We start from the raw sequence: 12,177 nt of genomic DNA, 5'->3' as shown, positions 1-12,177 counted from the left end.
TTTATTTATTTATATACGGTGCTGAGAATCAAACCCAGGGCCTCACACATGCTAGGCAAGTGATCTACTGCTGAGCCACAACCCCAGCCCTAATTTTAATATTTTGAGGAATCCCCATATTATTTCCCATAGTGGCTGCAACTTTTTATATTCCTACCCACAATGTGCAGAGTTTCCAATTTTTCCACATCCTCACTGACATTTGTTGTCTGGTTTTGTTGTTTTTTTCTTTTTTAACATACTGGGACTGAGCCCAGGGGCACTCTACCACTGAGCTATTTCCCCAGTCTAAATTTCGATGCAGCTAAATTTGTTATCTGAAATGACTTCATACACAACCTCCACAAAATTGCCAATAAAACTATTACTCACTTATGCCTTTTTGAATTTTATTTTCATTATCATATAGTTTTGAATACATTATGTGATTCAATTCAGTTGCCCAAAGTGGCCTTGAACAAGCAATTCTCCTGTCTCAGTCTCCTAGGTAACTGTTATAGGCATAGTTCACAGTTCCTGGTTTGTTGTCTTTTGTCTTTGAGAGTAGCCATCCTAACAGGCTCTGAGGCAGGAGGATCACAAGTCAAAACCAGCCTCAGCAACTTAGTGAGACCCTGTCTCTAAATAAAATATAAAAAAGAGCTGGTGATGTGGCTTAGTTGTTAAGCATCCTGGGTTCAATACTGTTATCAAAAAAAAAATTTCTTAGACCATTTTAAAATTGAGTTGTTAATTTTTTTACTTGAGTTGTTCAGAGTTCCTTATATATTTTGCAGATTAACTCCTTATCAGATATTGGGTTTGTGAATATTTTCTCAATTTCATAGGTTGCCTTTTCAATCTGTTGATTGTTTGCTTTGCTATACAGAAGATTTTTGTTTGATGTAGTACCACTTGTTCATTTTTTGTTTTTGTTGCCTATGATTTTGGTGTTATATGCATGAAATCATTGCTAAGATCAATGTCATAAAGATTTTCCATTGTGTTTGAGCATCACATTAAAAGGGTCATATACCATGATCATGGGATTTATCACTGGGAGGCAAATGTTAAGTAGTGGTTACACATGAGCAGTGGGTCAGGGGTTTAAGAAAATACTTAGTACAGGGTAAATCAGTTAATCTATAGCTTTGAGTGGCACCACAAGTTCTGACAAGATAGCTCCTTCAGGACCCTTGCCTGATCTCAGCTCTATAAATTACCCCTTTTACAACAGGAGGAAGATAGATGGACTCAGGGGTTAAGAACCAGAGGATAACAAGGATATGTTTTCTCAGAAGGGCCTAACTGCTGAAATCATCTTAAGACTCTGCACAAACAACACAGAGATACCCAGATCTAGGAAAGCAGGATGATTAAGACCGGAGCCCATGGACCATAAATTCTGTAAAACAAGTTCCAATTAGCACTTGCCAGCAGGGCCAGGATGACTGAGAGTTGCCCTTAGATTGTTAACATAGCTTTATGATATCATTGTAACTGTAGTTTTTCTTCCCTGGGTTTCACTTAGATACCTACAGATAAAAGCATATGCAGTAGAGGTTTAGGAATGTAATCTGTCAATCCAGAGCCAAGAGGTGATACTTAAGCAAAATCTTCTAACAACTTCTCCTCTACTCCAATAAAACTAAGTTCACAAAGAAGAGAATTGTAGATCTCTTTGAGACAACCCACTGTCTTCCTTGGGGATGGCTTTTATCTTAATAAACGTTGTTATACTTTCATTATGTTTTGTGTCTTGCTTGAAACCTCTTTCAAGAACACAAGAGAAAGAACGCTAATGCAATTCTCTGGTAACCAAGGATGATTCAACATATGAAAATCAATCAATATGATAAACCAGGGCTGGGGATGTGGCTCAAGCGGTAGCGCGCTCCCCTGGCATGCGTGCGGCCCGGGTTCGATCCTCAGCACCACATACCAACAAAGATGTTGTGTCTGCCAAAAACTAAAAAAATAAATAATTTATTTTAAAAAAATGAAAAAAAATATGATAAACCATATTACAGTACCTTGGATAAAAAAATCACATGATTATCTCAATAAATGCAGAAAAAGCATTTTATGGAGTTCTGTACCCTTTCATGATATAAATTCTCAACAAACTGGAAAACTATCTCAATATAATATAGGTTTTATATAAAAAACCCACAGCTAACATGATATTCAACAACTAAAAACTGGAAACATCTACTCTAAGATCTTGCCACTTCTATCTTTAAAAAGTGTATCTATTTGTTAAAGGACACTATCAATAAAGTGAAAATACCACAGAATGGTAGAACATGTTTGTAAATCATATATATGATTGTCATAAATTTGACATAGTCTAGGCGCTGTGGCATATACCCATAATCCCAGTGGCTCAGGAGGCTGAGGCAGGAGCATCACAACTTCAAAGCCAGACTCAGCAATTTAATAAGACACTAAGCAACCTAGTAAGATCCTGTCTCAAAATAAAAAATAAAAAAGGCTGAGGGTGTGGCTCAGTGGCTAAACACCACTGGGTTCAATGTCTGATACAAAAAAAAAAAAAATAAGTTTCTGCCTCAGCATTCATTTTTAGTCCTGACATGGGTTGGTTGAAACACAGCCATATCCCATCCTTTTCTCTCTCTTTGTGATTTGTTATTTGTAGCTTACTTGCTCCTCATCCTACTGACCCCAAACCCAACACATCCCACAGCTGGTGGACCCAATAAAATCTGATCATCAACATGAATCACTTAAGTTTTCCTATTTCCCACGTTCTCTTTAAATGAGCCAGTCAACAACCACCAAGGTAAAGCCTAAGTGGTTACATGCACCTTAACAAAGGCATAGTCCCACAGGTCCTTTTTCCTCCCACTCCCCACCTGCTAGCTGGGTTCCCTGTCACCCCTGGGTTTCCCTAAACTCTCTGGGACCTGTTAGATAAGTTTCTTATTTTTATTTTGCCTCCTCATTGTGTTTCACCTGACTGACACACATAAATCTGAATTTCACTCTTTCAATGTTCTCCTTGACGTTGTCCATTTTGGCTTATGGCCCCTCTTAACAGATGTCAGAACCAAATTAGAAAAAAATCATTACAATAAAATCATAACACTGATAATATTCTAGTCTCCAGAATATAATAAGAACTCTTAAAACTCCATAATAAAAAGACAACCCAGAGTTGGGGATGTCACTCAGTGGAAGAGTACTTAAAGTCTTGAGTTTGATTTCCCATTGTCACAAGGGGGCAAAATCATGACGTATGCAGTCGAGGGGAGAAATAAAGAATGTCCCATGCTTCTGCCCCTTTCAATGCTTTATTCACTCAAATTACTCAATACACTTTCACTCTATAGGTTCTTAATCAAGAAAACGACAATCCTTAATGCTAGGTACTGCAATAGACATAATCAATTCACAGCAAACAATTCTAGATTATTAATTAATTTATAGGAAACAATTCCAGATTAATTCTAAGCACCGCAAAACACACTTAATCATGACAGGCTAATGACAGACATTCCCTCTGCATGCTAAGTCCAAAAGTCTTAAGCCTTAGGCTTTATGTCCAGCAGATGCACACTCACTCAGACAGTGGTGACCAGGTCTGGAACCTGGCGTGGAGTGGATGACCGATTGAGGAGAGGGTGGTAGGGAGGAGTTGTGGCTCTCACCAAGGTCCAGATGAGGTGGTAGAGTTTGAGAGTGGTAAGGATCACGCAGAGGCTCAGGAAACAAAGACAAGTGATGGGATGTCAGGTCCTCATCAGGCTCTCCTGGTCAAGTGCATCCTTGTTTTGGCTGGCTGAATCCTTATTCATTTGCTCTATTATTTATACTCAATTTTGGGGCTTTTTGACACCCCCCTTTCAATCCTTATCAGCCCACTGAATTTCTCAGTGACATCATTTACCCTGGGGTCAGAAACAGCTGGTCTGGTGGTCTCCACCCTGATCTTCTTGTCTTTCCCTCTTACTAGGTGAGGACAGCCTGCCAGGGGCTTCACTCTGATTATCAGGGTGAGGGGCAGTAACTTGTTTGTGGCCATACTGGAGGGCTCTGTGGGTGTGCCTGGTGAGATTGCAGGTTTCAAAGTGGAGTTTTTAAAATGGAGCTTCTTAGGCTCAGGCCTAAGACCATCCTCACACCCATCATTATCCCCACCTTCACTACACACACATACAAGTCAACCCAGTTAAAAAATGGGCAAAGGATTTGAATATACATTTCTTCAAAGATATATAAATGACCAATAAGTAAACAAAACAATGCTCATTATCGTTACTCTTTAGAGAAATTCAAATAAAATCAGATGGCTACATTTTAAAAGCAAAACAAAACTGACTATAACAATTGGAACCCTCAAGCATATCTTCGAGAATGTAAAATGGCGCAGCTACGGTGGACAGTTCTTTTTTACTTCCTCAAAAAGTTACTGTATGACTCAGCAATTCCTAGGTATATACATAAGAGAATTGGTTTCTATGTGAATGTTCATAGCAACATTATTCATTGCTGTGGTCTGAATGTTTTTGTTCCTTCAAAATTCACATTGAAACCTAATAGCCTAATTCCCAGGGTATTAAGAGTTGAGGCCTTTAGGTGGTGATTAGATCATGAGGGCAGACTAATGACCTTACATACAAGGTGTAAGGGAACTTGCTTGCTCCTTCTGCTCCTTCTTGCATCTTCTTCAAAGATGTAGCAAGAAGATGCCATCTTTGAAGAAGAGAGCAGTCCCTCACCAGATACTTTATACGCTGGCATCTTGATATGGGACTTCTCAGCTTCCAGAACTGTGAGCAATAAATTTCTGTTGTTTATAAATTATTGTAAGGCATTTTGTTGTAGCAGCTGAACAGACTAAGACATTCATAATAGCTCAAAACTGGACGGAGGCATAAAGAGTCATGGGGTTCCTTTGTGGGATGATGGAAATGTTCTAGAATTAGTGGTGAAAATCTTGTAAATATACTAAAAACTGCTGAATTGTTTACTTCAAGGGGTGACTTTTATGTATGGTATGTGAACTATATTTCTTAAAAAAGTAGGACTGTGTGTCATCACATATTCTATGACCAGAAAACTTCTTTATCTTTTAGATAAAAAATAATTTTAGGCCTGGGGTTGTGGGTCAGAGGTAGATCACTCACCAAGCACGTGTGAGGCACTGGGTTGGATCCTCAGCACCACATAATAATAAAATAAAGGTATTGTGTCCACCTACAACTAAAAAAAAAAAAACACTTAAAAATAATTTTAAAAGTATCACAAAGTTATACTGTGCTCCATAAATATGTACAATTTTGAAAAATAATTTTGAATGAAAAAAATTATAATTTGAAAAATTACACTGAAGATCTGTTTGCATTTAAACTTTATTCCAAACTTAATAAAAAAATAGTGTTTGCATGCAATAGATAGCTTCTGTGTCTTATTTCTTCATTCAAAATCTTGTAAATATTTACATTTCTTAATATATCATTGACAAAAATGATATTTTTATTTTTTACTGTACTAATATAAATTTGGGTTAAGTGTCTTTTACAATGTTGGAATAAAAATCATTTTATTGGTTTCTCATAAAAGCTTAGTTTTTAATTTCAAAAGACTATAAGTGTTCAAAGATACATTTTTAAAAGTTGGACATTTTTGGATGTACTGTTTATCATTAGTATGGTTTTAGATGAAATATTATTATTGTACAAGAATTTACAAGGAGATAAATACTAGACAAGTTAAAATAACATGAGAGGATGTTTTCCAGATTCAGGACATATAATACAAATTCAAAACTTCTGGAAAATAGTTTTCAGAAAAGCATCTACTTTGATACAAAATGAATTTTCCCTTATATTTTTCTTCAAATTATTTGAAGGAGCAAGATATATTTTTTACTCTTAATATCTTTAATTTGTATTGCTATATTACTAATTTTTCAGTGTACAAGTTTTCTGTTTTATAAGATACCAAAGTCATTCCTGTTAAATGGTTTTTTTCCTTTTACTCCTTGAAACTAAAGGTAGTTCAGTTATTTGATTAGTTGATGCTAGAACTTGACCTGGAGCTTATATAATTAGAAGAGACACTAGTTTTCCTCATTTAAAAGCCTGTTAGCTTATGACAGTCTCGTTTCAGGGGAAGTCAAATCTCTCTACTGCTTCTTTTTATAACCTTTAAGTTAATTCAGAATTCAGATCAGCCTTGATCTGAGGATGCTATAACCACAGCAAGCAACATGGGGTAAGTGTATGCTTTTATGTACTTTAAGAGGTATTGGAAGGGAAAATATTTTTATAAGAAAAACCCATCCATCCCTACCATATGGTGTTGTAATTTAATTTCAAAATAGACTAACATTTATTTAAGGCACTTTAGCAAATGAAAAACTAAATTAAACTTTTTATTCAACAGTTATAATTATTTGTAAAACATTCATTCATTTCCTTGCCTAATTTTTATATTATGTCTTAATCTACCTTTGCATGTTATCAACTAATAATATATTTTGGGGATTGAAGTTGTTCTGCATATTTACAAATTTAGTAAAAGTTGAGTTAAAATTTCAGAGCAACCTTAAAGAAAGAATGACAAGATTCTTGACTTACAAGGCAGCATAATTCCAACATGTACATGCCTCTTTGGGAGTAAAAATAATTAAAGAGTGAAAAAGATTAAGGATGGTGGGAGATTGGTTTATACTTTTGTAACAAAGAAATAGGATACTGGATTCTGTTAGAATTAATTCCTCTATGTTCAGAAAAAAAAAGTATGGTGATTGAAAATGTGTGCAGATTAATTACACAGGGGCATTTATTTGTGAAACACTTCATTGGGTTTTGGGGACATGATGAGAAGAATTGGGTTTCACTTAAGGGCTTTCTATTCTTAAGTGAGAAGAGGGTTCTGTTAAAATTAATATGAGTTTTTGTATGCTGAAATAGCAGTGTTCTGAATGAATAGAAATGTCTTTGTACCATCCTTTTATCTTTTTATTAGCTTTTTTCAATACAAAATCAAATAGTCATAAAACTATACCTATTTCGTTAAATGCTATTTCTGAAGGATTCAACATAAATGATCAGAAATTTATGCAAGAGAGAAAAATGTTCTGCCACGTATTTATTTATTCTAAGCAGTTTCCACAAATTTAATCAAAATCTATATTTTTATTAATACTATGGACTCTGAAGACATAATATAAACCTGTTTGAAAACACAGAGGCTTTTGAAAGGAAGATCACACTATTGTGAACTTTTAATACAAATATAAATGATATGTTTTGAGGCTAAAGTTAATGGAGAAGTGAACTGCCATGCATAGATCAATTCAATTTGGGCCAGAATTGATGAGATGCCTGGATTCTCTTTGTTTCCTCTCTGTCCTTTCCTCCTCTCCATATATAAGAGTGTACCTTACCAAAGAAAGCCACTAGTAAACTTTAAGCATAGTCAGAGACTTCCCTCCTTCTCCTTCACTTCTTTCCTTCTTTCCTTTTAATGACAGTAGTTCATTTGGGAGTGTCAAGGTTTGTTTTGAGAATCTTCAGAAATCAGTCAACCCTTTGGGTAAAAAAAAATAAGGTAAAATCTTACAAAGATTTCCATATATTTTCAGGAGATTTACAGGTGACCTGAAACTCAATTTATGAACCCCCCCTTCTCTCCAGGTAAAGAACATTTTATTTTGATTTTGACTTTAGGACTGCAGTATGAATTCTTCAAAATTTGAATTTTTATAAAATGAAAGAATCTTTAATAATCTCTCAGAAACAGAGTTGAAATGCTGATCCCCTTGAATCTGTATAAGAGAGAAACACAGTTTAACCAGCATTCTTCACATTACTGCTGTTAGTCTCCAAGGACTTGATTAATCACTTGTGCCTCTGAATACAGTGCCAGGAACCACTTTGGATGTCACCAAAGGAAAAAAAAAATTCCTTGCTGATTATTTGTAAGGCACTTTCAGTGCCCCAGATTAGATGAACTAAACAAATCATAAACTGCTAAATATTACACAGGATGCTCTTCTGATCAGTAGGTATATGATTTAGATTTTGTTTGTTCCTGCCTTATTGATAAAAAGAGGTTAGTAGGTATCAACACCTGTTTATATTTTTATATATTTTTAAAATAATCAGAAAAATAAAGAAAGCAGCAGCCGGTCAGATGGTCAAATTTATCCATTTGAGGAAATCTCCGGAATTCATTCTCAAGACAACTATGAGGGAGTAGCTGACTGGGATCTGTCTTTGGGACCTACCTATCTCAGAGCTATTTGAGGATACAGTGCCTTTATGTGGGTCTACACCAGACCTTGCCATTTTCTTCAGGCTATGCTGGCCTGGGTTTAGTAAGTAACGAAGAGGCAAATATTAGAAAATCTTACGTTCTCTAAAAGGTCTCTTCTTCTTACATTTTCATTGGATTTCTTATAAAATATGTGGGTGGGTGGGGTGGTTAGAGATAGTATATAGAAATGGGTTAAAGAAATGATTTGTAAAAACCGTAAGGAACCTTATTATGTGAGGTGCCCACACCTGGGCAAAGGATGAGAAAGAAGGGAAGGTTGTATTTATTTGGATTCCCTTTTTATGTTTCTTTTTTGTATAACCCAGAATTGAACATTCTTGACAAGTGCTCTACCACCTTCCTACATCTCCAACCCTGGATATATTTCTTTAGTGAAATTCTTTTTTTGGTACCGGGTATGAAACCCTGGGGTACTCAACCACTGAGCTACATCCCAGCCCCCACCCCTTTTTTGTATTTTATTTAGAGATGGCATCTCACTGAGTTGCTTAGAGCCTCACTAATTTGCTGAGGCTGGCTTTGAACACAGGATCCTCCTGTCTCAGCCTCCCAAGACATTGGGAGTGCCACCATGGCCCAGCTTTACTGAAATTCATTTCAATACTCTTTTCCCATCTCCTAGGGGGGTTAGTGCATCTCCAGTTGACATCTAGGGGAAATAAAGTTAAGGTCCTGTTACTATTATAGACCAACAAGTTTATTATGAGGGTATATTCAGCCTAAGTTTAGAGGAATTTTGATTTTTTTTTTTGATGGTACTGTGGATTAAACTCAGGGACATTCTGCCATGAAATTACCTCCCCAGGCCCTTTTTAAATTTTTAAAAAATTGAGGCTGGGTCTCACTAAGTTACCAAAGCTGACCTGAAACTCACAATCCCCCTGATTCAACCTCTCACATCTCTGGGATTAGAGGTGTGCACCACAGCACCCAACTGAAAATTCTTTTATGGACATATTTTTCACTTCTGAATCTGAGAATTACAATCCAAATCTTTTTCTTAGGCAGAGCATCCATTTAGCTCACGCAGTAACCTTTGAAATGTTGCTTCTGCTTGTGTCCTCCTTTCCTTTCTAATGAGTCGTTTTCTAATTCAGGCCCTAATTACCTTGTACTTGGTTTATTATGGGGCCTACTTGCTGGCCTCTGCTGCTTGTCTTTTCTCCACAGCGCCACAAGAGTTATCTTCTTGTTACTCCACTGCTTAGAAACTTTCAGTGACTCTTTATCCTTTCCACTTACAGAGCAAGTTCCAAAGAAGATATTTATGGCTCTCCATCTGTCCCCAATCTGCTTGTCTCTACTTACCTTCTCCCCCACCCTCCAGGCTCCCTAGGGTCCCTAAATCCACTATGCGTTGTATTATGTTCTGTTGCTGATTCTGTTTTTACCATTTCCTGTGGCCAGCTCCAATCCTTTCCGACTCTCCACAGCTGGAACTCATCTTTTTCTCCTCTGAAAGTTTTATGCACTTTATACTTTTCTTATTTCATTTCTCACAACCAATTGTGTATTATGATTATTTGTGGTGACTCGTCTTTCCTGCTAGACTGGAAGCTTCTTGTAGCAGGAACAATGTCATCTTCATATTTCTCTCAGCACCTAGCACAACACCCTTCACTCGGTGTGTGCATAATACTCATTGAATTCAAATGAACTGTTTTTCCTATAACCCACAAAAAAACTAAAAACTTAATTTAAGCTAAACTTTCCTTTTATCCCCCCCCCCCGAGTAAAGTGGCCCCATTTTCCAAGTTCCCAGATAAAGAACTCATATGAGTGAATAATAAAATATGGGCAATGAAAGGAGGAAAGGGAGGAAAAAGGGGCTGATGTGACACACTGTAGGCTTTTGTAGAGTGGGGCACTTGTTAGTAAGTAGAGGGCACACGTGGGCTGAAAGGAAATGTAAGAAAACTTTTCAGAATATAGAATGGTTCTTGTTTCTGGATCACTTCTTAAAGGGTCAGTGTATCAGTAAGAACTGAGTTTATCTGTATGATGGGAAAAAAACCCAAAAATAATATTAAACAAGCTAGAAGTTTACTTTTTTTTTCTTACACTAAAAAGAAAAACAAAGCAAAAATCAAAGTTTAGAGGCAAGCAGTCCAGGTCTGCAGTTCCTTGGTGTGTGGGGCTCAGGTTCCTGTGTCTGGCTCTTTGGCCATCACTTCTAGCCAAAGAGCATTTCTAGGGCTCCACCTGCCTCCCTGGTGTTCAGCCATCAGGAAGATGGAATGGGAAGTAAAGATGTGTTCTCACTTTTAAGGAAATTTCTCAGAGGCCACCCACACTATTTCTTCTTAACATCACATGGGTAAAAATCTAGTCTCGCAGTTACACCTAACTATGAGGAACAAAGAGGAAATATATTCCTTTAACAGGGGTTCTAAAGAAAAAAGGAGATTCAATACTGGGTGTCAGCTAGCAGTGTTCAGACAGACCCAAATATCATGCTTTCCGTTGCTTCTTATATTCCTTTAGGACAAAGCATAGCATTATGCACAAAAGCAGTCTTTTAAGGAAAAAATTTCAGTAGTTAAAGAAAACAAAACAAACAAACAAAAAAGAACAAGCCAAGCTGGAAATAAGCATAGATTCACTTGACAAAATGACAAAGGTGACTAAATCAGCCTTTACTCTTCCTATCCCTGTCCTCCCACCCTCTTCTCCCTTAACCTTTACATCTGCACTGAGGTGAGTATATTATTACTATGCCAATCAGACTGCCTATAAAAGCAAAGTCCAGAAAGATTCAGGGAGTTGGCAAGACTGCCCCCACATGCTTCCAAGAATGCAACAAAATAAAATTACAGCTGGTTTGGGATTTGCTATAATGCACTCTCTCTCTCTCTCTCTCTCTCTCTCTCTCTCTCTGTCTCTCTCTCTCTCTCTCTCTCTCTCTCTCTCTCTCACACACACACACACACACACACACACACACACACTACAGAATGTTTTCCAAACAGATTTGTAGGGAATTTTGATTGTAGATCACCTCAATTAGCCCCTACAGAAAAACCTATTATAAACATATTTCACTTGACACTTGAAGTAGGTGATTGAATTTAGTGTGGGGTACTTAAGAGAAAAAAACCCTCTAGATTTGGGGTTTTCAATATTTTAGGGTCAGGTCAACTGCTTTGAACTCCTCTGATTGAGGAAAGCACCATAAGCCGCGTTGATGAATTCTGTTTTTAAATGCATATAAATTTATTTTCACTAGTCACTCCAAAGACACCAATATTGAGGTAGTTGTGCCTACTCAATACCGAATAAACATTAAAAAGCTAAGAGAAACAAGGATTTTTGCTTTTTTACTTTATATAGTTTTCAACAATCAGAAATTTTGTTTGGCAAAAGGATGGTATAAAACGTAAGGTAGTTGTCACGCCAATGACATTTTGTTTTTTACAGAACCTCTAGAGAAATCTGGAAGAAGACTTCAAAAAACATGATGTGATATGTCCTGCTGGAGGCAGGGCATGAGGTGAGTGGAAATCTCAGATAACTTGTTTCTAGTAGGAACACAGAAGAACTGAGATCTTAGTTTCCACCAGTGATCATTCTTGAAGCACAACTATTGAATTGCTTTGAAGAGTTTTGCAAACTTCTTTGTTTAAAAACCATCAAATAAACAAATTAGGAATTTCCTTAGTTAACAGCAAGGGCTGATAGCCATCTTACAAACCAGCCATGTTACGTTAGACTTTTACTGCACGTATGAGTGCTTACAACATTGGACATGAATGAACTATGTTTTAGTTGATTTCTATTTTGGCTGTCTTTGGGGATTGGAAAAAAGTCTTAGGAGAGACAACATTTACTTTGCATTGAATTAACAGGTCCTACTTTAAGATGGGCTTTATTACATAACTTTATGGAGTA

The sequence above is a fragment of the Spermophilus citellus genome (assembly GCF_964194105.1).
Source record: "Spermophilus citellus genome assembly, chromosome: 13".
NCBI classification, from domain to species: Eukaryota; Metazoa; Chordata; class Mammalia; order Rodentia; family Sciuridae; genus Spermophilus; species Spermophilus citellus.
Note: the sequence above shows the minus strand (reverse complement) of the source record.